This window comes from Hoplias malabaricus, chromosome 2 (assembly GCF_029633855.1).
Source record: "Hoplias malabaricus isolate fHopMal1 chromosome 2, fHopMal1.hap1, whole genome shotgun sequence".
Taxonomy (NCBI): domain Eukaryota; kingdom Metazoa; phylum Chordata; class Actinopteri; order Characiformes; family Erythrinidae; genus Hoplias; species Hoplias malabaricus.
In genome coordinates, this window is record NC_089801.1 from 18,414,148 (window position 1) to 18,439,788 (window position 25,641).

Sequence of the window (25,641 nt, forward strand, 5' to 3'; positions counted from 1 at the left end):
TGGGTGTTGTATGGAGGATGCTGGAGGGTGGATGTTGGGTATTGGATACTGGAAAATGGATTTAGGTGGATTTTGAATGGATTTTTTGGGTATTGAATTTTGGGTGGGCTCCGGTTTCCTCCCACATTCCAAAATCAAACATTGGTAGGGGGATTAGTGACTCAAAAGTGTCTGTAGATGTCAGTGTTTGAGGGAATGTGTGAGTGTGTGTGTGTTGCTCTGTGAAGGACTGGCGCCGCCTCCAGGGTGTGTTCCTGCCTTGCGCCCAATGATTCCAGGTAGGCTCCGTACCCACCGCGACCCTTGAGCTGGATAAGGGTTACAGACAATGAATGAATGAATTTTGAGTGGTGGGTTTTGGGTGGTGGATTTTGGATGGTAGATTTTGGGTGCTGGATATTGGATTATGGTTTTTGGGTGCTGTATTTTGGGTGGTGGATTTTTGATGGTGGATATTGGGTTATGGTTTTTGGGGGGTGGATATTGGGTTATGGTTTTTGGGGGGTGGATATTGGGTTATGGTTTTTGGGGGTGGATACTGGGTTATGGGTTTTGGGGGGTGGATATTGGGTAATGGATATTGGGGGGTGGATATTGGGTGGTGGATATTGGGTGGTGGATTTTGGGTGGTGGATATTGGGTGGTGGATTTTGGGTGGTGGATATTGGGTGGTGGATATTGGGTGGTGGATATTGGGTTACGGTTTTTGGGGCGTGGATTTTGGGTGGTGGATATTGGGTGGTGGATTTTGGGTGGTGGATATTGGGTGGTGGATTTTGGGTGGTGGATATTGGGTTATGGTTTTTGGGGCGTGGATTTTAGGTGGTGGATATTAGGTGGTGGATTTTGGGTGGTGGATATTGGGTTATGGTTTTTGGGGGTGGATATTGGGTGGTGGATACTGGGTTATGGTTTTTGGGGGGTGGATATTGGGTGGTGGGGGTGGATACAGGGTTATGGTTTTTGGGGCGTGGATTTTAGGTGCTGTATTTTGGGTGGTGGATTTTTGATGGTGGATATTGGGTTATGGTTTTTGGGGGTGGATACTGGGTTATAGTTTTTGGGGCGTGGATTTTGGCTGCTGTAATTTGGATGGTGAATTTTGGGTGCTGGAAATGGGTGGTGGGCCTTGGGTGTTGTATGGAGGTAGATTTTGGGTGCTGGATATTGGATTATGGTTTTTGGGTGCTGTATTTTGGGTGGTGGATTTTTGATGGTGGTGGTTTTTGGGGGTGGATATTGGGTGGTGGATACTGGGTTATGGTTTTTGGGGGGTGGATATTGGGTGGTGGGGGTGGATACAGGGTTATGGTTTTTGGGGCGTGGATTTTGGGTGCTGTATTTTGGGTGGTGGATTTTTGATGGTGGATATTGGGTTATGGTTTTTGGGGGTGGATACTGGGTTATAGTTTTTGGGGCGTGGATTTTGGCTGCTGTAATTTGGATGGTGAATTTTGGGTGCTGGAAATGGGTGGTGGGCCTTGGGTGTTGTATGGAGGTAGATTTTGGGTGCTGGATATTGGATTATGGTTTTTGGGTGCTGTATTTTGGGTGGTGGATTTTTGATGGTGGATATTGGGTTATGGTTTTTGGGGGGTGGATATTGGGTTATGGTTTTTGGGGGGTGGATATTGGGTTATGGTTTTTGGGGGGTGGATATTGGGTGGTGGATCTTGGGTTATGGTTTTCGGGGGTGGATACTGGGTTATGGTTTTTGGGGGGTGGATATTGTGTAATGGATATTGGGTGGTGGATATTGGGTGGTGGATTTTGGGTGGTGGATATTGGGTGGTGGATATTGGGTTACGGTTTTTGGGGCGTGGATTTTGGGTGGTGGATATTGGGTGGTGGATATTGGGTGGTGGATTTTGGGTGGTGGATATTGGGTTATGGTTTTCGGGGGTGGATACTGGGTTATGGTTTTTGGGGGGTGGATATTGGGGGGTGGATATTGGGTGGTGGATATTGGGTTATGGTTTTTGGGGCGTGGATTTTAGGTGGTGGATATTGGGTGGTGGATTTTGGGTGGTGGGCGTGGATACAGGGTTATGGTTTTTGGGGCGTGGATTTTGGGTGCTGTATTTTGGGTGGTGGATTTTTGATGGTGGATATTGGGTTATGGTTTTTGGGGGTGGATACTGGGTTATGGTTTTTGGGGGGTGGATATTGGGTTATGGATTTTTGGGGTGGATACTGGGTTATGGTTTTTGGGGGGTGGATATTGGGTTATGGTTTTCGGGGGTGGATACTGGGTTATGGTTTTTGGGGGGTGGATATTGGGTTATAGTTTTTGGGGGTGGATACTGGGTTATGGTTTTTGGGGGGTGGATATTGGGTTATGGTTTTTGGGGGTGGATACTGGGTTATGGTTTTTGGGGGGTGGATATTGGGTGGTGGATATTGAGTGGTTGGGGTGGATACAGGGTTATGGTTTTTGGGGCGTGGATTTTGGCTGCTGTATTTTGGATGGTGAATTTTGGGTGCTGGAAACCTGATGGTGGATGGTGGGTGTTGGAAGGTGGATGATTGATTGGGTGAAGGTTTTGTGGTTTTTGGTTATGTAAACAATCCTCATATGCAAATGCTGTGAGGATAAGAATGAAAAGGAGGCTTAGTTTTCTAGAGAATAGAGCATTTCAATAACGGTCAGATGAGTCTGGACAGTAGAGTCCTGCCTCAGAGAAACATCACGAAACCCAGAGAAATAAAGCCTCCCTCATCTTTAAGGCTGTGTCCCCTTTGGATCACGGGACTGTTTGTCCTTGACCGTGTTTGGGGTGTTTCTTGTCGTCACGTACACGTTTTTGTCTCTGTGTAGAAACATCTGTAGAAACATCTTTGGGGCCATGCCATGTACCTGTTCAAACATGTGGAAGAGTGTTAGAGGTGTTTTCTCGTCTCATGTTTGACACTTTGCATACATTTAATCAAGTCAGAATGAAAACATGAGAGGGTTTCATTTCTTCAGAACATTGCTGTGAGGATTTAATGGCAGTCGTGAGTGTGTTAGTGAGGTCAGGTCCTGATGTTTCGTGACTAATTCTGGATCACAGACCCCATCTCTTTATTGGTATTGTGTGGATCTCCATCAATCCAGAGACTGATCGACAGCCCAGTGTTTGGGGGAAGTGTGTGTGTGTGTGTGTGTGTGTGGTGGAGGGGGGTTGTTTACCTCACTGGTGGTCTCTTGGCATTGGGCATGGGGACCTTGTGCGACCCGTTTCATCTTGAGCATTTTTATGGAGATTATATAAAATACTGGGTTGTTTTTATCACAATCTGAGCCAAAAAAAGCAAAAGAACCACATCCATTTCCTCAGACGAGAAGTGAAAATTAGTTTCAGGTTTTTGTAAATGAAACCGTAGGTGGTTTTAGAGAAAACTAAAAAAACAAAAGAAAAGAAAATGAAGTAAAAGAAAATTCTTTTTAGAGACATTCATCAGAGAACTAATAAAGTTCATTTCAGGCGCCAAAAATGTTTAACCAACGTTAGCAACAGCACTCAGGGAAGTTTGTTGAAGAGTGTTGGCATTTGATTTAGGTCGGAGAATCAGTAAAGCTCAGACAGATTTAACTTTAACTTGTGAGTTAAAATGTACACAAGCAGTCGACCAGAACGGGGTTAAAATTTGAGCGGTGTGGATTAAACTATGAGTTGTAAAATCTTTCCAATACAAAGTGGAATAAAACCAAAAAATACTCTTTTACAATGTAGCTACCACTTCCACAACTTGTCAGTTCCAGGGGATCTAACAGCCACAAAGTTGAACTCTGTCGCTCTCAGGCAGAAAGTGAAGATGCTTAAAAAGTCAGGAGCTGGACAGGTGTCTGAGTCCTCAATCCCCGAGTCCTGAACCTCAGAGTCAGTCAGCAACGTGCTGAGAGGAGAAAATGAACATCAGAGAACATCTAAAAACATCTGAGACACTGCAAAGAGACATCACCTCAGTTTGAGAAGAGACATCATCAATCTGGAGATTGTAGTAGGGATATAATATGTTTATGAATGTTGTTTTACATGTTTTAGGAGAGAGAACTGAAATACGTAACTTCATTCATTCATTCATTAATTGTTTGTAACTCTTATCCAGTTCAGGGTGGCGGTGGGTTCGGAGCCTACCCGGAATCACTGGGCACAAGGCAGGAACACACCCTGGAGGGGGCGCCAGTCCTTCACAGGGAGACACACACTCACACATTCACTCACACACTCAGGACCTTGGAGCTGTGTGACTGTGACACCACCTGCTGCCCCACCATGACGCCCAGTACATAACTTGTAAAGTAAGAAAAAAACAAAAAACTGAACAGTTCTCAGCTTCAGGTTCCTGAAGGGCCTCATACACCACGATTGGTCAGAGACGTACCAACAAGACTCAACTCCACAACTGTTCCTTTCTGTGAAAACAGAAGAACGTTTTTTGCTGAAAGTTCAGCAAAAAGCAGAATTGCAAAGCCCTGGCTTCATCAAAACTCCGGCGAAACAAAGTGAAAATGAGTCGAAAAGCGAAGTTTCCTCCGTCACAGCCGCTCAGGCCTGGAGTGAGCGCGACGTGAGAAGATGACGTTTCTTCTAAACTCAAAAATGTGAAGAGCACACGCAGAGAAAATCAGAAAAGTTCACAGAAGCAGCTCTTAGCTCCAGCTTCATCAGAATCAGAGCAAAAACTACCAACTTGAACCCTGCGCTGCTCGGGGCTGCTTTACTCTACAGGCGTTTCTTTCTAAAGTCGGAGAGTTGGCGAACGCTGTTTTTCAGGGGGAAAGTAAAAGTTGAGAAGGAAAACAGAGTGAAAATAGGAAGGAGTGTATGTAAAAGTTTTATGCCGAAGTGGCAGAGGCCAGAGACCCTCACGCCTCACAGAGACGGTGTCCTTTGGTTTTTTAACCAAATTTTCACTCAAAAAATGGGACACAGATGGAGGAACGCGTGAAGTGACGAGTGAACACAGCCCTCCATTAGGAGCAAAGGGGGATAAAAAGAATACAATTTATTGCTTTACTTTTAATCGCACACAGAGACACAGAGGAACAACTCCAGAGCTCAGGGATCATCCACATCCAACAAAACCAGAACCAGTCAGACCCTGGTCAAAAAATCTAATTTTTTTTAAATTATTTTGTGAATGTTGGTATTGGTTGGTATTGGAGGGTGCTGTGAAATTACTGCATATAATAGGAGTGTTTGGGGGGGGGGGGGGTTTGAGTAGGGCTAAGATGTAGCACCATGGCAGTGTGTGTGTGTGTGTGTGTGAGGATAAGGAGTAAAACATTTCTAAAATCATTAACATATAATTTTACTCATTTTCCAAGACTAATAAATATCTTTAAAAGACTCTAAATCTAAAAAAGATTTTACAACGTTTTTCCATAGCGTTTGTTTATTTTCACAGCCGTGTGAAAGGATTCATTTATGTGTTAATAAAACAAAAAAGATTAAGAGATAATATTGATTATAGCCAATCAGAAGAGAGCGGACCGCACCTCTTCTGGTTCTGGTTTGTAGACAACAGATTGTTTACCAAGTTTCATAACAACAAAGAAACGTCGGGGGGGAGCCAGTGCAAAGGGACGTGCTCCATTTTCACAGGAAATGTTGTAAAACATGGTGCTTTTATAAATCAATTACATGAGAAGGTTTTTACCACATTTATTTTGTATGAACTCCACATTGTGCTGTAAATGACTGTAAATGGACTGTATTTCGTTGGCGTGCTGTGGTGCTCTGCGCAATAACAATACAGTTCTGTCTGTCTGTGTGTCTAAGTGTGTAACAGTGACTCTGGGTTTGGATGAAAGTGAATGTGTGTAGAGGTTGTTTTTAAAGAAAAAGACAAAAAATATTAACGACTTATAAAAACTATATTAAATAAAGATACACAACACGACGTTAAACATCGTAATAAATGATAATTATAATGTTAGTTTTCATCATTCTCATTAGTTAATAATTACTTGAGAGAGCATTTACTGCTTAATAACAGTGCTGTTGTTAATCAGAGCCCCTCGCTGTAAACTGTGACCCACACAAACTGAAGAAACCGAAATAAAAGAGAAACAAAACCGGAAGCCGTCAGAGTTTTAAAGCTGAAGCGTCGGAGGCCGAAGCCTCTCGTTTTCTCCAAGCTCCGGAAGAGCGTGCTGGCCTCGGGCCTGGAGAGCAGGAGGTCGTCTCAGGTCACACTCGCTCGCTGGTGCATAGGAAGTGCACGCACACATACACACACATACACACACACACACACTGTATTTCACTTCCTTGTTTTCACGTGCCAGCGCTAGTACTTGTACAGAGAGACAGAGAGAGAGAGTGAGTGAAAGAGAGAGGGAGAGCAAAAGAGTGAGAGGGAGTGAGAGAAAGTAGAGAGAGAGAGAAAGAGAGAGAGAGAGAGAGAGAGAGAGACTACAGCAGAAGGGGCCAAAAGTGCGAATCTAAAATTATCAGGTGTTTTATTTTCTCCTGTGTTTTTATTATTTTTTTCTCCTCTTCCTCTCGGCTCGGCCCCGTATCAAATACTCGTTTGTTTTCGTCAGGTCTTTCTTTTTTTTTTGACATGACAAGTGTTTACATCTGAGGAGCGATATGCGGAGGAGAAAAGCGCTGTCGTCTCACTGGGGATCTGCCTGAGCAGGTCAGCTTGTTTAACACTGGTTCTGTGGTGTGTGTGTGTGTGTGTGTGTGTGTGTGTGTGTGTGGTGTTCTTTATTCGTTTGTATACATCGGCCCTCGGGGAGTGTTTAAGCAGCCGTTTAAGCGTCCGTGTTTTTGGTGTAGATCGTTTTGGGGAGGGGAGGGTTGGCTGTGGTGCACCGTGTTGTGAAAGTTGAGTGGTTAGACCGGGACACCTGTCGTTACTTACCAGATTCGCCAAAAACGGTCACGGTTGGACGGCACTGAATCGCCGGCGTCCGCTGAATGGAACAAAAAAGGCATTCTCTCCTCAAACGGACAGACAACCATTAACTGTAACCATTTCTTCTTCTTTTTTTTCCCTCCCCCCATCAACACCACCTCCACCACCACAACCACCACCTCCACCACAGCGTATCACGCACTCAATGGAATAGTATTTTATGCAATCCAGTTTATGTTTCGCGATAAAAAGGGCCCTGAAAATAATTGGCCTCCATTTGGCGAGGCCGGCTATTCAAGCCAAAATAAATAAATTAATGAAAAATGAGGCTCATGACAATGACGGTGCATATTTCACCGCCTCGACTCGTCCACTGTTAATCGGCCAGAGTTACAGTCCAACACAGCTGAGGAATCTCTGCCCCCCACCCTTTAAATAAGAAAAAAATACAATATTTTATTGAGCACTCTCTCTCCTCCCTCTTTTTTCTCTCTATCTCTTCTTCCCTTTTTTCTCTATCTTCCCCCCCCCACCACCACCACACACACTCTCCCACCCTTTCTGTGTCCTCGTGTAGTTTGGCCTGTATTTATAACCTAACCTAATTTACAGCTCTAACCTAAGGCTGAGTTTACCATCACCTCAGCAGACCTCTTCTGCAGTCTCTCTCTCTCAATCTCCCTTTTCACTTTCTCCCTCCCTTTCACTCTCTCTCTCTTCTCTTTCCTACCCTCTTCTCTTTTTTTTCCCTCTGTTTATTTTTTTCCCTCTCTGTGCGTCTATCTCGGCTGATCTCACTTGCCACTTTCTCTTGTATTATTCCCTTCTTCCTCTCTCACCCCTCCCTCTCTCTCTCTCTCTCTCTCCCTCTCTCTCTCTCTCTCTCTCTCTCTCTCTCTCTCGGTATGATTTACTGTCCTGTTAATCACGATGCAGTTGTTGAACTCTTCTTCTCACGGTGGACACAGATGGATGCGAGCAGCTGTGGATGTGTCCAGATGTGGAGTGAGAGTGGGGCTCTCAGAGATGGACGCTTTAAGCGCTGATTATCCCATGGTGACTGTTTCTGAGGGTGACACCGGGGCTTTTCTGTTTACTTTTCTGTCTCCAGTTCTGAAAACCAGCGCATGATCATTTACCTACCGTTCAGTGGAATATCTCCTGAAAAACCTGTAAATAAAGTTGGGATTATCTGGATAAAATGGTCTCTGACTTTTGCACGGTTGTGTATCTGGAGAATTTGGTTGTATACGTGCTTTGCGCATGTTGCAGCGTGTCGTAGTAGCGTCGCAGGGTGTTACTCTGTCCGTATGGTAACAGGCACGGCCTTGTCTTTTCTTTCCTTTATGTTTTTCCTTCGTTCGCTCCTTATGGTCGGACTTCCTCCTGTGTAGCCAACGCAACTCACACACACACACGCACACACACACAATGGATAATGATTGGACGGTGTCCAGTTGTATATTTACAACTTTGTCTTTGCCTCAGCCACTCTGTGCCAACGGAGCGTTTCCAGGAACAGGGCTGAGGCTGTGATTTAAGCCTCGTGTAGGTGTTTCGTTAATGTAATGTTGTTTGTCGATGCAAATGATGGATCTCCCACCGGTGGGGGGTGGGTTCAGAGGCTTGGAGCAAAAGGTAAATCAATTAAAACCCAAGCTAGAGTAAGCCTTTTATATATATATATATATATTTATAAATATATATATATATATATATATCTATTTTCCAGCCCTTCCGTGGAGGGCTGTGTTTTAGTGGCATTAGAGGTATTATCTGCTAATTTTCATGTTTGTACATAATTGCAGCAAGAGTTGAGTTTTAAAGCACTCAGCTCGGTGATTTATATTGTTCATTAATTTAATTAGTGTGCGGAGTGATGGTGGATGGATGTGGATGGATGGGGGTGGAAGGAAAGGACATCTAAAGCTGAAACCTGAATGGTGCTTGTGGTCCAGTTCGCTCTGAGCTCCCAGCTTCTGTCCACAGTGGTTGACAGTGAGTTAAAACACACACACACACACACACACACACACACACATGCACACACTTTGTAAACAATAAAACTGTCTGTTGCTGGACTGGTGTTCAGTTAACGTAGAGTGTATAAAGAGGTGGCCCCATGCTCCAAAAACACACGTTGGTAGGTGGTCTGTAAGTGTGAGTGAATGTGTGAGTGTGTGTCACCCTGTGAAGGACTGGCGCCCCCTCCAGGTTGTGTTCCCGCCTTGGGCCCAGAGAATTCGGATAGGCTCCAGACCCACTGCCGCCCTGAACTGGATAAGGGTTACAGATAACGAATGAATGTCTTGTTTGGACAGCGATGACATGATTGGGTAGGGTTTTCTAAGCTTGGGCTTGGGCTTGGAACACGAAGGTTGCTGGCTTGATTCCCTTGACCCAGCAGGAAAATTAGGGGTGGAGAATGTGAACCAAATGTGCTGTATCCTCCCTCAACATCCACAGCTTGAGCTGGAGATGGCTGCCTGCCCTCTGTGTGTGTGTGTGTGTGTGTGTGTGTGTAATGTATATGTTTTTGCAAAATCCTCAATTCACTTACACTACACTATTATTAAATAAGACTCTGATTTCCATCACACACAGGTTATAGTTTAAAGATAAAAAAGGCTCCAGGTTTATTTCAGGTTAAGGTCCAACGGTCAACGTCCTGACAATACGCACCGTGACAATGAGCCTTCTACTTTTCTACAGTCCTCTGAGGTCAGGAGGTGACCACTCTTTGTCGTAGTCACGAATAATTCGGACACAGACATTTCCAAATGAAGGACAGCGCACTTTTTTAAAATGACCTCCTCTGTGCCCGCCACCCCTGACCCTTCCAGGTACGGATGACGGATGCGGCCCCTGTTATAAGTCACATGCTCGAGACCCATGTTTTCTATAGGATCATGTGTTCCACTGATTACATTTCCTTTACCAATAATCACATCTGCTCCGGTAATCAACTTCTCGGTCCATAATTATATACGTGTGTATGTTCATTTGTAGTCAGGCAGGAGTCCTCGGCCATGCTCCTGTGCACATAGGCGTTCTCGTGCTGTCAGGGGTGAAGTAAAGGTCATGCTGTAGCAGATACACAAGTCTGAATTCTGAGCGCACCTCTAATGATACCGAGATTCATTAGTTTACTGATAGTCCAATGATCAGAGTGTATCTTTATCTGTATTTTAGCCCCATCACTACATTAATGAGTTAAATACAGAGGCACAGTTCCATTCTACTGTTGTTCAGTGACAGTAAAAGCACATACACATTCACGCTGATGGAGAAATGTGGATTAAAATCAGCCAAATCCTGCTCCCTAAAGCGAACGAGTCTTCCAACAAACCGCAACACATGGTTTGACCAAAGCTGGTGGACGGCTGCGTGTGTGTCGCAGCAGATGCGTTGAGAAATGGCATTATTAATGTAGAAGATTGGATTCAAAGAGAGGAACACGGTCTCGGCTGGTCGTCCCCCTCCAACACCTCCATCTCCCGCATCACCACAACACAACACAACACAACACAACACGGAGGTGCCGACCTCCCCTTTAACGTCACTGGGCCAAATCGGGACGCTGACGTCTGTGGAGAAGCCTTCCTGTACGATGTGGAGATACACCAGAGCGTTCTCTCTCTTTGTGTGTGTGGGGGGGGGGTTTAGGTTTAGCGTTTGGAGAGTGGGGAGAAAATGAGGTCAGCATATCATTGAGGTTCATTAATATATTTATGTCCATATTATGCGCAGCCGGGGCTTCGAGTTGTTAAAAATAAACAAGGCGGGTTTTTTCCCTGCGCTCACTTCCTGCCGCATGTTGTTGCCATTAAGGCCAGACTGATGCGGGAGGACAATGCACCAATGCGCCGCGCATTGTAAAGGCGCATTTGCATATTCAAGATTTATATTATTCACATCGCTGACATCCTTCCCCTTCCACCCCTCCCTCTCCCCTTCCACCAAAAACCGAGGAAAAAAGCGAGAGAAACCCTCCCGAACCCTTCTCTCCCGCCTCCTCGTCTCTGTTTTCACCCCCCTGACGCCCCCTCCCTCACCTTTCCCTCCCTCCCTCTCTCTCTCTCTCCCTCTCTCTGATAAAAATGATTTCCAGTCACCGCGCTGCATTCTTTATGAAGCCGAGGCCTGGCTCATTTACGGCCGTCTCTGATTAACCTGGATTCTGCTCCTGTCCGCTCCTTTTTTTCCTCCTCCTTTATTTCTTCCTCCACTCCCTCACTCCCTCTCTCTTTTTGTCTCTCTGCCCATCTTTTCTCTCCTCCCCTCGTCTGTTCCGTGTGCTTTGTTATGGCAGCAGGGGCACGGCTGTGGCAGCCCGGAGTATTGTGTCTGACTCGCTCCCAGACAAACTGACCTCTAGGGATTTATTGACAGCTCCAGCTCCACAAAGGCAGACACGCACACATGCAGACGGAGAGAGAGAGAGATAGAAAATGAATAGAGATCAATGACAGGACACACACGGAAAACACACTGTCCCCTCATCGATGTTTAAAATAAAGAAAGAGGAAAAACACAAAAAGAGAGAGATGGTAAGATAGTGATGGAGAGAAAGAGAGAGGGTGAGCGAGAGGGGAGACAGGGAGAGAGAGAGAGAGCGAGAGAGAGAGAGAGAGAGAGAGAGAGGGATCAATGACAGGACATCCAGAGAATACCAGTGCCCTAACCTATTTTTTAAATAAAGGAACAGGAAAACCAAAAAAAGAGTGCGATAGTAAGAGGGAGACGGGGTGAGCGAGGGAGGGGAGAGGGAAAATGGACAGAGAGAAAGGGAGGGGAAAACAGAGAGGGATAGAAAATGAATGGAGATCAATGACAGGGCACACACAGCTCCCTCATCCCTATCTTTTAAATAAACCAAGACTAAAAACACAAAAGCGCTAGGATTATAAAAAGAGAGGGATAGAGAGAGAGAGAGAGACAGGGATAGAACTGAATGTAGATCATTGACAGGGCATCCAGGGGTAACCAGGTCCCTATGAAGGAAGAGGAACAACACAAACAAAAGCCCAACAAAAAAAAAGAGGGAGAGAGAGTACAGACAGTCAAAGAGTGATAGAGAGAGAGGGTGAGCAAAAATGGATAAAGGAAAAAAGAGAAAGAGAGACAGAATGGAAGGGAAGAGAAGGGACAGAAAATGGAGCTTGGTGACAGAAGTGTTACCTGTTTAATAAATAAAGATGGAGGGGAGCAACAATAAGAGTCTACAACTCAAAAAGATAGACACCTACAGAGAGAGAGAGAGAGAATAAATGGATAGAAAATAAATTAATGCCGATGACAAAGATACAGTGAAAAGAGGCTCAGGTATCCATTTATTTTAAAAAATGACAAATTAAAGCCTAAATGTGTGTGTGTGTGTGTGAGAGAGAGAGAGAGAAGGGAAAAATAGAATGATACAAAATGAACTGAGATCAATGACAGGATGCAGGATTCTGTAAAAAAAATAAAATAAAATCCCTGTGAAACGTATTTTTTAAAAACAGGTGAAAAAGCCCATAAAACTCAGAGAGAGAGAGAGAGGGAGAGAGAGAGAGGGGTGTTGTTAGCCGTTGTTTTTGGGAGAGGGGGACATGAAGGAGGGAAGGAGGGAGACGGAAGGGAGAAGAAAATGGCGGCCTCCAAAAAAAAGGGATCTAATTAATTTTGAAGGATCATCAGCCCCTTTCGTCCAAGACGAGAGAGAGAGAGAGAGAGAGAGAGAGAGAGAAGGAGCAAGGGAGGGAGGGGACAGAGCAGGGGAGGGAAAGGGAGAGAGGGTGAGCGAGAGGGTAGAGAGGGAAAGAGGGAGAGAGAGACAGAAGACAGAGAGAGAGAGAGAGAGAGAGAGAGACCCCTGGACTGATTAGAATTCAGGGCAGGTAGGAGTCGGCTGCTGCTGCTCACCCACTGTGGGCCAGCCGAGAGAAATGGCAGTGTGTGTGTGTGTGTGTGTGAGGGAGAGAGAGAGAGGGGGGAGTGGCCACGTCTGATCGAGTGTGAGTGAGTGTGTGAATGAGTATGAGTGAGTGACTGCACGTGTGTATTGTGTGTGTGTGTGTGTGTGTGTGTGTGTGTGTGTGTGTGTGTGTGTGTGTGTGTGTGTATGAGATTGAGAGAAATGACCATCTGATGGAGTGTGAGTGAGCGTGAGTGTGTCATCACTATCCAAAAAAAAAGAAAAAGAAAAAAACATGCATCTCCAGTTCTTTTCGTTTTGGGTTTTTCTGCGTCTTTTGAAAACAGCAGCTGTGAACATTTGGAAATGAATGGACCAATAGAAATGCTTCAGTGGAATATAATTACATTAACGCAGGGGTCTCGAGCAGGGGGCCAGGAAGCTTCTGGTGGCAGTCCTCAAAAATCAACTAAATTATTGACTTATTAATAAGAATGAATTATGGCAGGTTTGGACAGAACTGTTGATACAATGGTCCTCAAAGCAGCGAGTCTGTTTTTGCCCCTTGCCTCGAAACAACATTCTCTGCTTGTGTTTCAGTTGTTTGTCTGCAACCCACTGGTTCATTCATTCATTCATTCATTCATTGTCTGTAATCCTTATGCAGTCCTTCACAGGGCGGCACACACTCACACATTCACTCACACACTCACACCTACGGACACTTTTGAATCTCCAATCCACCTACCAACGTGTGTTTTTGGAGCGTGGGAGGAAACCGGAGCACCCGGAGGAAACCCACGCAGACACAGGGAGAACACACCACACTCCTCACAGACAGTCACCTGGAGGAAACCCACGCAGACACAGAGAGAACACACCACACTCCTCACAGACAGTCACCCGGAGGAAACCCACGCAGACACAGAGAGAACACGCCACACTCCTCACAGACAGTCACCCGGAGGAAACCCACGCAGACACAGGGAGAACACACCACACTCCTCACAGACAGTCACCCGGAGGAAACCCACGCAGACACAGGGAGAACACAACACACTCCTCACAGACAGTCACCCGGAGGAAACCCACGCAGACACAGAGAGAACACACCACACTCCTCACAGACAGTCACCCGGAGGAAACCCACGCAGACACAGGGAGAACACACCACACTCCTCACAGACAGTCACCCGGAGGAAACCCACTAGTGTAAAAACTTAATAAAATTAAAGATAAACAGGCTTTCGGTCGGGTGACTTTTGAATGTTTTCAGAATTTAAAGCCCACTTAAAGTCCAATTAAAAAAATGCATCTCCCAAAAAAATAACTTTACAGGAGATGGAAAAAAACTTGTTCACTTTCAATAGAAGTCAATGTAAAAAGAGTTTATTCAGAGTAATTTTAGAGCATTTCTATTGGTCCGTTCATCATCAGATTTGAACATGGTTTAAAGGATGGCTGCTGTGTTAAAATGATGTCGAAATGTAAAAATCTACAAAAACAGAGATCCATGTTTAGAATTGGACAGTGACGATATAAGGATATAGACACTTCAAAGCAACATTAGGTAGTATTTTTTACCTTAAATTACAGCTACAAAATGTAATTTTGTAATGCTCCACTGAAGTGTTGTAGCGAGAATAGAGCATCTGTCATTTTTACTCCAGGCTCAGCACTGCAGAAACTGCACTATGTAACTTTTGGAGGAGGGTGGACTCGGGGCAGTTCTTATAGAGCAGCACAGACCGGCCATTTTGGAACTGTGAAACACTTCTTAAAGACCCGTCTTGTAGGAGTGCCCCCCCTGCTGTTGAGTGGACTTTAAAGCGGCGCTGCGATCGAGCGCTGGACGATGCTGGTGCGCGGTGCAGGGCAGGTGTTTAAAAGCCAGATTTCTCGCAGCTGCAGTGCTGAGGATCTTTTGAATATTCGACCGCTTCGATGCGTCCACAAAGCGCTCGGCGCACTCTCCGGCGTAGCGCCACTCTTCTGTTTCCAAGGTAAACAATCTGGTCCTCACAAACCAGAACCAGATGAGGTGCGGTGGACGCAGTGTGTTCAGCCAATCAGGAGAGAGCTGGCTCTGGTTCGTGTAAACCTGATCGATTCGCTCATTTCCATAACAGCAGAGGAACTTCCACACGGCAACAGAGACGTGTGACACAGAGGAATACAGTGAGAAACGTCTAACAGCTACGGATGCGTTTCCGATATTAAAACACATTAGGTCTGTTGTAACTTTAGAAGATACAAGCACAAACAAACAAACAAGTAAATAAATGTCCCCAGTCTGTCCCACTTAATACATATATACTGTGTATATGTGACTGAGAGAAATGAAGCGTCTGATTGTGTGTGTGTACGAGTGTGAATGAGAGTTGTTGAGTGTGTGTGAGTGTGTGTGAGTGTGTGCGCCTGAGTGGGCATCTGTGTGTGTGTGTTTTTGTCAGGCTTTTGTTTCCCTTGTTCAACTCACTTCAACAGAAATGTGGTGAATGTACACACTGGTCCAGAATCAGCTTTTTTTAGGCTCAAAGGGTAACTCCACTCACTTTTTCAGATTTTCTGCATGACCCAGTGTGTGTGAAGTAGAGCTTACAGACGTGGTTTTCTTCTTTTTTCTTTTTTCTTTTTTGCATTGCTGGTGAATGGAGCCAGACGTCGCTTTTCGAAACCTACGGGAGTTTTATTGTGTGGTTGAATTGAAGTGAATTCACTACTGAAACATGAATGTCCACATGCCATAATCTTCAGATCAGAACCGTACGTGCCATTGTTTTATAAACTCCCCGGGTCAGGGCCCTGTCTCTCAGTGCAGGGTTTCCCACACATCCAGCTAACTTTAAACTAAGCTCGATCTAACTCTGGGTTTTGAGAAACGTTGTGAACTTGACCTTCTCCGGGGCCAGTGAAGTGTAGGGGGTTGAACTGTGAAATGCTCTTTGGCCAGTCCAGGCCATAGCTGCTCTGCTACGTGGTGGACAGTGTTGCAGGCACATGCTATTATTTTTATAATTATTATTAATATTTGTATTATTTTCCAGCATTTGAAACCAATAGTAGAATCTAATCTAAATCTACTCAAAATGAACTTGGACTAAAGTCTTGTTCCATTAACATCCACTGAAATGTGAGTTCGGGCTTTTGCTCTGACGGTGAATATATAAACTTCTAGGCGTTTGTTCTTAAAATCACACATAACTTTTCCTCTCAGATGTTGCAGTGAGTTAAAAAAAATATCTAAACGTAGATGTTGCCATATGGCAACATCATAGAGAAAAGACGTAAAGCTGGAAAAAACCTACACGTCCCACAAGCTCCCGGGGCCTTTGTGCTGTAAGTGTTGTCAAGTGGCGCTGGTACATTTCTTTTATTTATTTTTCTTTCCTTTTATTTTTTTTTGAAGTAGAAGCATATGTTCTTTTGGGTGTATATGCTAACGCTAATGTGCTCTAGTGTTTGACCCCCGTCTTTGTGCAGCTGATTTTATCTGTGTCATCATCACATAGCACACAAGAAGGAGTGAAAAGAAAGGAAGATAGAGAGAGAGAAAGAGAGGGGGACCTTTTGTTATTGCTTACCTTCGCAGCGAACGTGTGCGCGCATGTGTGTGTGTGTGTGTGATATTACACAACCATGAAATTTATAAAATATTCAAGTGGCTAATGGAGTGTTTTGTTGAACCTTTTATTTCTTTTCCATCTAATGTACCTTTAAAAAGCTTTTGAAAGATCTTTATACCATGCACCTTAATGAGGCCTCTTTATTAAGGCCCTGTAAGTGTGCGTGTGTGTGTACTACACGCACACACACACTCACACACGTGCATTTTCCTCTACGCCAGTATCAATATGTATGAACCATTCATTGTCTGTGCCACTCATTGTGCATCATGGTATAGACAAAGCACCTTGGCTTCATAATGTGCTTTGGCCTTTGATCACAGCCCCCACTCCAGTGAGCTTCATGCATATATTCTGTCAGCTCAGATCAGGATCAAAAAAAAAAAAAAAGAAGCCCCCTCCAATCTATGGCGTACAGTACGCACCTTCGTCTGCCTCATTTCCAATTCATTACCTTTAGGGGCTCCGTTACCGCTGCCTCATAATTAATGAGCGTCATTTCGCAGTGACGTTAATAACCACTCCGACCGCTTATGAAAGGGAACACTTAAATCTCCTCCGTCTACCTGAGACACAGAAAACACCAGCCTCCTCTCAGCCTTAGTCTCGATGCATATGGAAATGTCTGTCTTTTTGTTGCATGTGATTTATGCTCAAGTGAGGCGTCCTTAATAACAACAAGATAAAAAAACAGCCCTTTTGCATCTTAAAGCTGCGTATGAATATATTTTTCAGCTCAAATGCGTTCAGAAAATCATACTGTGGTTACATTTTAAATTTACGACTTCTATTCCTTACGTTATCTAGGTTGAATTCAGCAAATGAACTGAAATGGCTACTAAATGGCTGAGAATTACCGTATTCTCCTGTGTAGAGGCTCTGTTTGCTCATTTTCTCTTAGACTCCACTAAGTGTCTTCGCCCAGAGGTGTTAAACATTTCACACATTCACAAATACATTCAATTTCATAAAAAGGACCCACTGATGTCAAGCACATGATCAAAATCGATAGAGAGACAAGAAAACGACGCCCTCACGCCGTGATAAAGCCACTGAAGTGTTCCTCGTTCTTTTTTTCCGCTCCAGTCTTTTATAAACTGGCGATTGTTCTGGAGCAGCGTCCTCTCGAACCCCGACCTGCCGCCCATCCTCTCGAATGTGGGTCGCCCTCATGAATAGTTGATGCTTTGTGCCAAAAATCATCAGCGTACAGGTTCTGTGATGTGCTTTAAGTGTTAGCGGGACCCTAGCTGCGTCCGACACTCTTATTAAAGTCTCCGAACAGAAGCTTGCAGCCGTGTTGCAACAGACGGCGCTGGAGACAGAGCGGGTCATATGTGCTTTGTGTGAAATTACTCAATCCGTGATATTGTTGAGATGCTAATGCGGTTCAAAGACACTCTGAATTAGGTTTATCATAAATATTTTATACGAACGCGGTCTGTACTTCTGCCGCAGCGTCCCAAACCTTAGGAATCCAGAGATGTATCTGTGGTTGTTGCAGTTCGGCTGCACGTTTTATTCCTATCGTGTTGAGATTTGAACATCTTCGTAATCACTGTATGATGTGGTTAGAGTGTCGTGGACGTCCGATTATCGAAGCGTTCTTCTGAAACCGAGGGGTAAATCAGGACAATACCTTCGTACTCGAACACTGCTGTCTGTGAGAATCAGATGCTTGACCAGGGGCTGTCTACAGATTTTGTTGAGTCAGAATTGTTGACAGCGGTGGTGGATGGAGTGAATGTAACCGGACGTCTGGTTCTAAAAGCTCATGGAAATGTATGAGAAGAGATGGTAATCAAAAAAAAAAAAACCCTACCAGACAGCGGAGAGATTCTGGCCTTAAACTGATTTTGAATCCATTCATAGTGGAGTTTCAGAGGACAAACTGTCCCCAAAGTGGGCGTCATAAGACACAGATATAGATGTGGGCAGATGGCCAACATGTATGAACAGCATGTGATGGACTCCTGGGGCAGAATTTTCTCTGTATGTGATAAATAGAGACATGACATTGTTCTGTCTCTTCAGCTATAAACTGCAACTGTATTATCTGCGACGAGGTCAAAGGTGGAGCATTTTGGGGAAATTATGATCATGTTTCCTGCCTGTGATGGTGCAGGAGGCGTGTTTTCAGTTGTTCAAAGAGATCTGCAGCTGTACTTCACACAGTTAGCTACACAGTTCAGTCTTAGACAGTCGCTGCACAATCAAAATAAGCCCAGGTCCATTCAGTGACGCTGAGGTCTGGGCTCTGGGGTCTAGGGCCGTTCACTGGCCGTCACTTGTTGACTTTCCCCCGTCCTCGTGATTATTAGATGTATTCTTTTATATCTAATCACCTCAGAAACCCTTCCTGATTTACTTGGACACAGCAGCAGTTTAACAAACCCATGCATGTGATATTTGTTTGTAAAAGCTTGAAATCACACTGTTTGATGTCCTCTACTTACACCTGACATACCCTCACTCTTCTCCACAGTGGAGCACAGTTCTGGTTCTTAAAGAAACGTCTGTGACCTGCTTTGGTCCAAACCCCACAGCAGTGTTCTCCCCCTGTGTAAACAGCCCTGTTCAGAATGCCCGCTTCATTGGGAAGGCTTATAATGTGTTGTACTTTACACATGCTTCTCCCCGCCCCACTCTAACCAGAGGGATATAACCTTCCTCTAAGTTTTGTAGCTCCCCGTGTTGCAGCTAAAGGAGTGAACTTCAGGTTTCAGGACATGTCTGGACGGATTGCCCGCGCCGGGGACTGAGGGGTGAACACATACGTAAATTGTAAATCACTAAACTATGACTTAAATTTTGAAGCGTAAGTGTGATTAGTTTGTAGCCTGGGTTATTATCCGCAGAGGAGATCGGTTCCCAACGTCGTCCGGTCACAGCTAGCAATGCTTTTCAGCTTTAGTTTTCTTCTCCAGTTACAAAATCATAAGAGAATTTCGTCTGCCTTTCCACGTCTGACCTCTCTGTACAGAGTCTCATATCAAGCTGGAGATTTTGAGCAGTACGCCCCTTTAATACGTCTGTCTCTTTGAAGCATGTGCGCATGAGTGAGTGAGTGTGTGTGTGTATTGATTGCGATGGCTTTCATTCATTTGCTGCAGTCTGACTCCAGTGTGTTTGTGCTGTGTTTGTGTGTAGTGTAAATCTGCATTGGCCCATTCACCCACTGACTGTGGAGAGGGGCGTGTGAGGGAAAGGCTGGCAGGCTTTTGATGTAGAAGATGGCAGAAAAATAGTTGATAAGCAATGTCAATGTTTGTGCCCGTGCTCCGTGCTACTGTACGAGGCTCAGAGACGCTCTGGATGGTGTGGATCTTGTTTTTTTTTTTCTGTCTCTTTTTCATTTTTGTAGTGTCTCTCTTTCTTCTTCTTCGTTCTGACTCTTGTTTTCTCTTGTCTGATTTTTAGGGGAGTGTTGAGTGTGTGTGTGTGTGTGTGTGTGTTTGGACTGTGAGTTCAAGTTGGGAATGTCAAAATAATTTGCATTTCTGTGTTACATGAAGGATTAATGAACCCCCCGTGGCCTGGAGCTTCAACTCTGGAGTTCACGATTTTTTTCTGAAACTTTATCCAACTCTTCGTTTGTTTTATTTCATCTAAAAAAAAGTGTGTGTGTGTGGGGGGGGTTGTTTTCTCGGCTGAAAGAGCGTCGCTATAGAACCACTGAGCTCTGATATATCACCACTGTCCCAATCACAGCTGGACCAAGGTCAACTCCCAGCGCTTTCACAAATATTACAAACCTTTTATCTTAGTTTCTGTTTTCTTTTTCCTTTTACAGAACTGAAAACATTCAGCTGCTTTACATCGTGTTGAATCACAACAAAGCAGCTGATAGAAATGATCCAAAAATATGTCATCTTAAATATCCCACTGAAACACTCCTTATAGCTTCAGAGCTGGGGGCGGAGCTAAGCTGCAGCCCGCTTGGTTGGAGGATAGTTGTAAATGCTGTTGTTTTTGTGACGTTAGAAAAGTTACATAGTGCAGTTTCTGCAGTGTTGAGCCCGAAGCTGCAGTGGCAGAGGCTCTATTCTCACTGTTACAGCTCAGTGGAGCATCACAATGATTTTTAAGGTGTAATTTTAAGTTAAAATACCACCTAGTGTTACTTGAAAGGTAATTTCTTTCCTCGTAAGGCTCCCCCTAGTGTAATTCATTTTTACAGCACTGTACTACCCTCCTCCACAAATTACATAGTGCAGTTTCTGCAGTCCACAGAAGTAACAACAGAGGCTCTGTTCTTCCAATTACAGGTCAGTGGAGCATCACAGTGAATTATTTATTGATTTAGGTAAAAATATTCCTTTAAGAGCAGCTAGTATTTTGTAAATTGCGTCAAACAATTAAAAATATATTTATTGTCTTTTGATATCCAATTAAAAACATGTATCTCACAAAATAGTAACTTTACAGGAGAAAGAAAAAACCTTATTAAATTTCAGTGGAAGTCAATGTAAAAAGATTTTATTGCAATTAAAAACGTCTCTCCGTGTTTGTGGAGGTTTAGTTCACAACATCGTTTGAACACAGCAGCGGGCCTTCACACTGTGTGAATATTTCATGACGAATGGACCAATAGAAACACTCCAAAATGACTCGGAATTAAATCATTTTAACACTGACTTCCACTGAAATTTAAGAAGACGTTTTTCCTCCTCCTGTAAAGTGGCTGTTTTGGGAAGTGCATGTTTTTGATTGGACGGCGTAGATATACAAATTAAGACGGGGGCGAAGCTGGTGACTTAGGTCATAGGTCGAGACACTTTGTTTAAAGCTTGTTTCTGAAGCTCACACGGCGCTGTGCTGAAGTCTGAGGCAGTAAATGTTTTACCATGGTTTTGTTACGTGTTTTGTACAGTATCCGAGGAGGTGAGCTATAAGGGTCTGCTTGTGTAAGGAGTTAGACTTCTGTCTTATAAAACGTTTTAGCAATAACTGCCTAATTATAAATGACTGTAAACTATAAGCGCTCTAGATATCTGTATCCAAACTTCTGGCAGTTTGTGCACTTCTTGGTAATGAACAGAGGCAGTTGCCGAATGTCTAAGAAGCGTAGGATCGCTGTCACGTGATGATGACCAAGGCTGTTTTAGCTTTGATCAGAGTTTTTTTTTAATGTTTTTTATTCCTGCATCAAAACCAGTAGTGTCTTTTAAAGCAGTCACAAGTATTAGGGCTATACAAAGCGTCTTTATAAGATAATGTTCCAAGGACAAATACAGTATGTCTGAAACAAAACCGTTTTGTACCCGGGAAGGTTTACGCCTGGCTCCGGCAGCTGTGCCATTTGAACCCACCCTTCAAAGACGCAAAGTTTTTATTTATCAGAAGATGCCAGTGTTTTTAGAGAAACCACAGAACTATGAGTTTAACCCTCACAAGTCTGGAGCTTTGATCAGTTTGCCCAGGCGCGCTATGTCCAGGGGCTTTGTCTTCAGGAACTGCTTGACCTTCAGCCGAAACCGAACTGGATTCACTGAGGAGTGCAGAAAAGACTTGGACCCTCTTGAGACGTTAAAGTGGAATTCCACGGATTGTTGGAAATTTCTGCATAATTTAATCTGAGACATAAACAAAGACATTGAGAGGGAACTTGGTGTGAAACGCTGTCTTCTGGAGAAACTTAGCGAGTCAGAATAGTTGACAGTGGCGCTGAACAGAACCGGACGTCCTCAGGGAACGCTATTAGAAATGCACCTCGTGGTTTTTTTCAGAAGATTTTGCGCTTTAACAAATAAATCTATGGTGAACAGCTACAAGGAGCACGATGAGAGGTAAATAGTCCCAAAGTGCACATCATAAAGTACACATCCTGGATACTGGAAGATGCACAGAGTGACAGAGAGACAGAAACAAAGCAGAAATGTTGAATATACTTTGTTTATGCAAAACGAGACACTACACACAACAACACATTTTTTTTATCAAATTCAAATCGTAATAAAATATCTTCCCTTCTACTCACAAACACAAAGGTGGTGTTGATGGAGTCAGTAAATCGCCGCTGCTTTGACTCAGGAGTAATTTGAGGAAGCGTAGGGGGAGGTGTCCAAATGGAGTTCACTCAGAGGTCATGACCTGCACTGTTCTGAAAAAGAGAAGTTAATTATATGTTGCTGTAGGAGACGAGATGAACATATACATTAAACTTGGGAAGAGGTTGTTAATTTTCTTTGTTGCTGAGAAACATTAACTTGAGGTTGTGATTCTGAGGCAGCAATTAACATTTTAAAATCGATTATCACACAGCTTCAGAGTCCTGGAGGTTGTGGGTTCAAGTCCCGCTCCGGGTGACTGTCTGTGAGGAGTTTTGTGTGTTCTCTCTGTGTCTGCGTGGGTTTCCTCCGGGTGACTGTCTGTGAGGATTGTGGTGTGTTCTCTCTGCGTCTGCGTGGGTTTTCTCCGGGTGACTGTCTGTGAGGAGTGTGGTGTGTTCTCCCTGTGTCTGCGTGGGTTTCCTCCTGGTGACTGTCTGTGAGGAGTGTGGTGTGTTCTCTCTGTGTCTGCGTGGGTTTTCTCCGGGTGACTGTCTGTGAGGAGTGTGGTGTGTTCTCTCTGTGTCTGCGTGGGTTTTCTCCGGGTGACTGTCTGTGAGGAGTGTGGTGTGTTCTCCCTGTGTCTGTGTGGGTTTCCTCCTGGTGACTGTCTGTGAGGAGTGTGGTGTGTTCTCTCTGTGTCTGCGTGGGTTTTCTCCGGGTGACTGTCTGTGAGGAGTGTTGTGTGTTCTCCCTGTGTCTGCGTGGGTTTTCTCCAGGTGACTGTCTGTGAGGAGTGTGGTGTGTTCTCTCTGTGTCTGCGTGGGTTTTCTCCGGGTGACTGTCTGTGAGGAGTGTTGTGTGTTCTCCCTGTGTCTGCGTGGGTTTTCTCCAGGTGACTGTCTGTGAGGAGTGTTGTGTGTTCTCCCTGTGTCTGCGTGGGTTTCCTCCGGGTGACTGTCTGTGAGGATTGTGGTGTGTTCTCCCTGTGTCTGCGTGGGTTTTCTCCGGGTGACTGTCTGTGAGGAGTGTTGTGTGTTCTCTCTGTGTCTGCGTGGGTTTCCTCCGGGTGACTGTCTGTGAGGATTGTGGTGTGTTCTCCCTGTGTCTGCGTGGGTTTTCTCCGGGTGACTGTCTGTGAGGAGTGTGGTGTGTTCTCTCTGTGTCTGCGTGGGTTTCCTCCGGATGACTGTCTGTGAGGAGTTGGTGTGTTCTCCCTGTGTCTGTGTGGGTTTCCTCCGGGTGACTGTCTGTGAGGAGTGTGGTGTGTTCTCTCTGTGTCTGTGTGGGTTTCCTCCGGGTGACTGTCTGTGAGGAGTGTGGTGTGTTCTCCCTGTGTCTGCGTGGGTTTCCTCCGGGGGTGACTGTCTGTGAGGAGTGTGGTGTGTTCTCTCTGTGTCTGTGTGGGTTTCCTCCGGGTGACTGTCTGTGAAGAGTGTGGTGTGTTCTCTCTGTGTCTGTGTGGGTTTCCTCTGGGTGACTGTCTGTGAGGAGTGTGGTGTGTTCTCCCTGTGTCTGTGTGGGTTTTCTCCGGGTGACTGTCTGTGAGGAGTGTGGTGTGTTCTCTCTGTGTCTGCGTGGGTTTCCTCCGGGTGCTCCGGTTTCCTCCCACGCTCCAAAAACACACGTTGGTAGGTGGATTGGAGACTCAAAAGTGTGCGCAGGTGTGAGTGTGTGAGTGAATGTGTGAGTGTTTATCGCCCTGTGAAGGACTGGTGCCCCCTCCAGGGTGTGTTCTCGCCTTGCGAGCCGGGTAGGCTCTGGACTCACCGCCGCCCTGAACTGGATAAGAGCTACAGACAATGAATGAATATCATATGAACGTATTAAAACGGTAGCTCTCAGTCAGGCCTCAGCGTGTGTCTCAAAACCAGAGGCCGACTCGGATGATGTCTTCCTCTGTGACTGAACCTGAGGAGATGTAGGGGTGCAAGGCTGAAAGTTTCTTTAATAAACTGAAAGTGAGTGTCTTGGAAAGAGTTGAAGAAAAGTGCGTGCAGAGGACACAACACGTTCTGAGGCTTTATACGATTTTAAACTTGTAAAGGCCTTGGTTTGTTTATTTTTCACAGCCTTTCAAAGGTAAGCGGACTCTGACTTTTGCACGGCATTGTATTAAATGACAGTTAGTTAGTTTCCTGTGGTGATTACAGCGACCTCTGGAAGTTAAACCGCGCCGTCGTAACTTCGTGGCTGCTTTGTTTTTTCGGGCGGCAACGATCAGCTCTGTTCTGGACACACCCTAGTTTTTTTGTTGTTGTTGTTTTTTAAACGGACAGTATGTTCCTTTCTCTCTCTCTCTCTTTCCCCCTCTCCCTCTTTCTCTCTCTCTCTCTCTCTCTCTGACAGATGCATTACGTGAAATCCCCATAATGATAAAAAATTGACTCTATGTGTCTCTGGGGCCGTGAGAGGAGCGCGATTGATCTTCCTTAACTTTCATCCCTCTCTCACTCTCTCTCTCTCTCTCTCTCTCTCCTTTTACTTTTTCTCATCAAGGCCGAGACGCACCCACATTTCTACCACTTTCTTCTTTCTTTTTTTACTTTTTTTTGGGTGAAAAAAACTGCGATAGCGTCAGATTTGGCAAAGCAGGAAAAGTCCTGGCACCTGGTAGTCGCTGACAGTTACTGGTTGCTCCATGTGTTGGCACACACACACACACACACACACACACACACACACAAGCAAATATGGAGTGATCTGGCAAAGAGAGCAACACGTACATTCCTCAGTGCGTATCGCAGCAACAGCTTTATGACGTTTGTGCAATTCTCGGTACAGTACGAACTTCAGAATCTTAACCGTTTGATGGTCAGAAGAACAGCAGCCAAAAACAACAAAAAGCAAACAAAAACCTCCCAAAAATGTTTTCAAAAATGATCGAATGTGTGTGTATGTGTGTATGTGTGTGTGTGTGTGTGTTCATTGTCACTCACCATGTAGCACATGTTATGAAATTCTGATTAAATTCCGAGATTTCAAAAGCCTGCATTGTTTTGTTTTGTTTTTTTTTTGAAAAAAAAAACAAACAGAAAAATGAAAAAAGCTTTTGGTCGTTCATCTTTTGGAGGTCATAAAAAAAAACAACAACAATAAAAAAAAGTCTTTAATTACATGCATCTGTCCTGTGTGCCAGGGGCTCCTGCAGAACACAATGGAAAATATGTGAGCGCAAATAAAGCCAATTTGAGGAAAGAGAGAGAGAGAGAAATAAATAAATAAACAAACAAATGTAGCACATTTAGTCTTTTCTGGAAAAAATATACAGAGA

General features: G+C 44.6%; 1 protein-coding gene across 2 annotated transcripts in view; it reads left to right on the forward strand.

Moving 5' to 3' along the window:
• Positions 1-25,641, forward strand: part of zbtb20 (zinc finger and BTB domain containing 20) — an 84,137-nt gene that overhangs the window by 32,881 nt on the left and 25,615 nt on the right. Inside the window, exon 1 of one of the 2 annotated variants that reach the window (XM_066651176.1) lies at positions 6,242-6,633. The exons of the other annotated variant lie outside the window; for it this stretch is intronic. The gene's annotated coding sequence lies outside the window, so the exon portion shown is untranslated. Of the gene's footprint in view, positions 1-6,241; positions 6,634-25,641 lie in introns of those variants that run through there. 2 annotated transcript variants of the gene reach the window in all.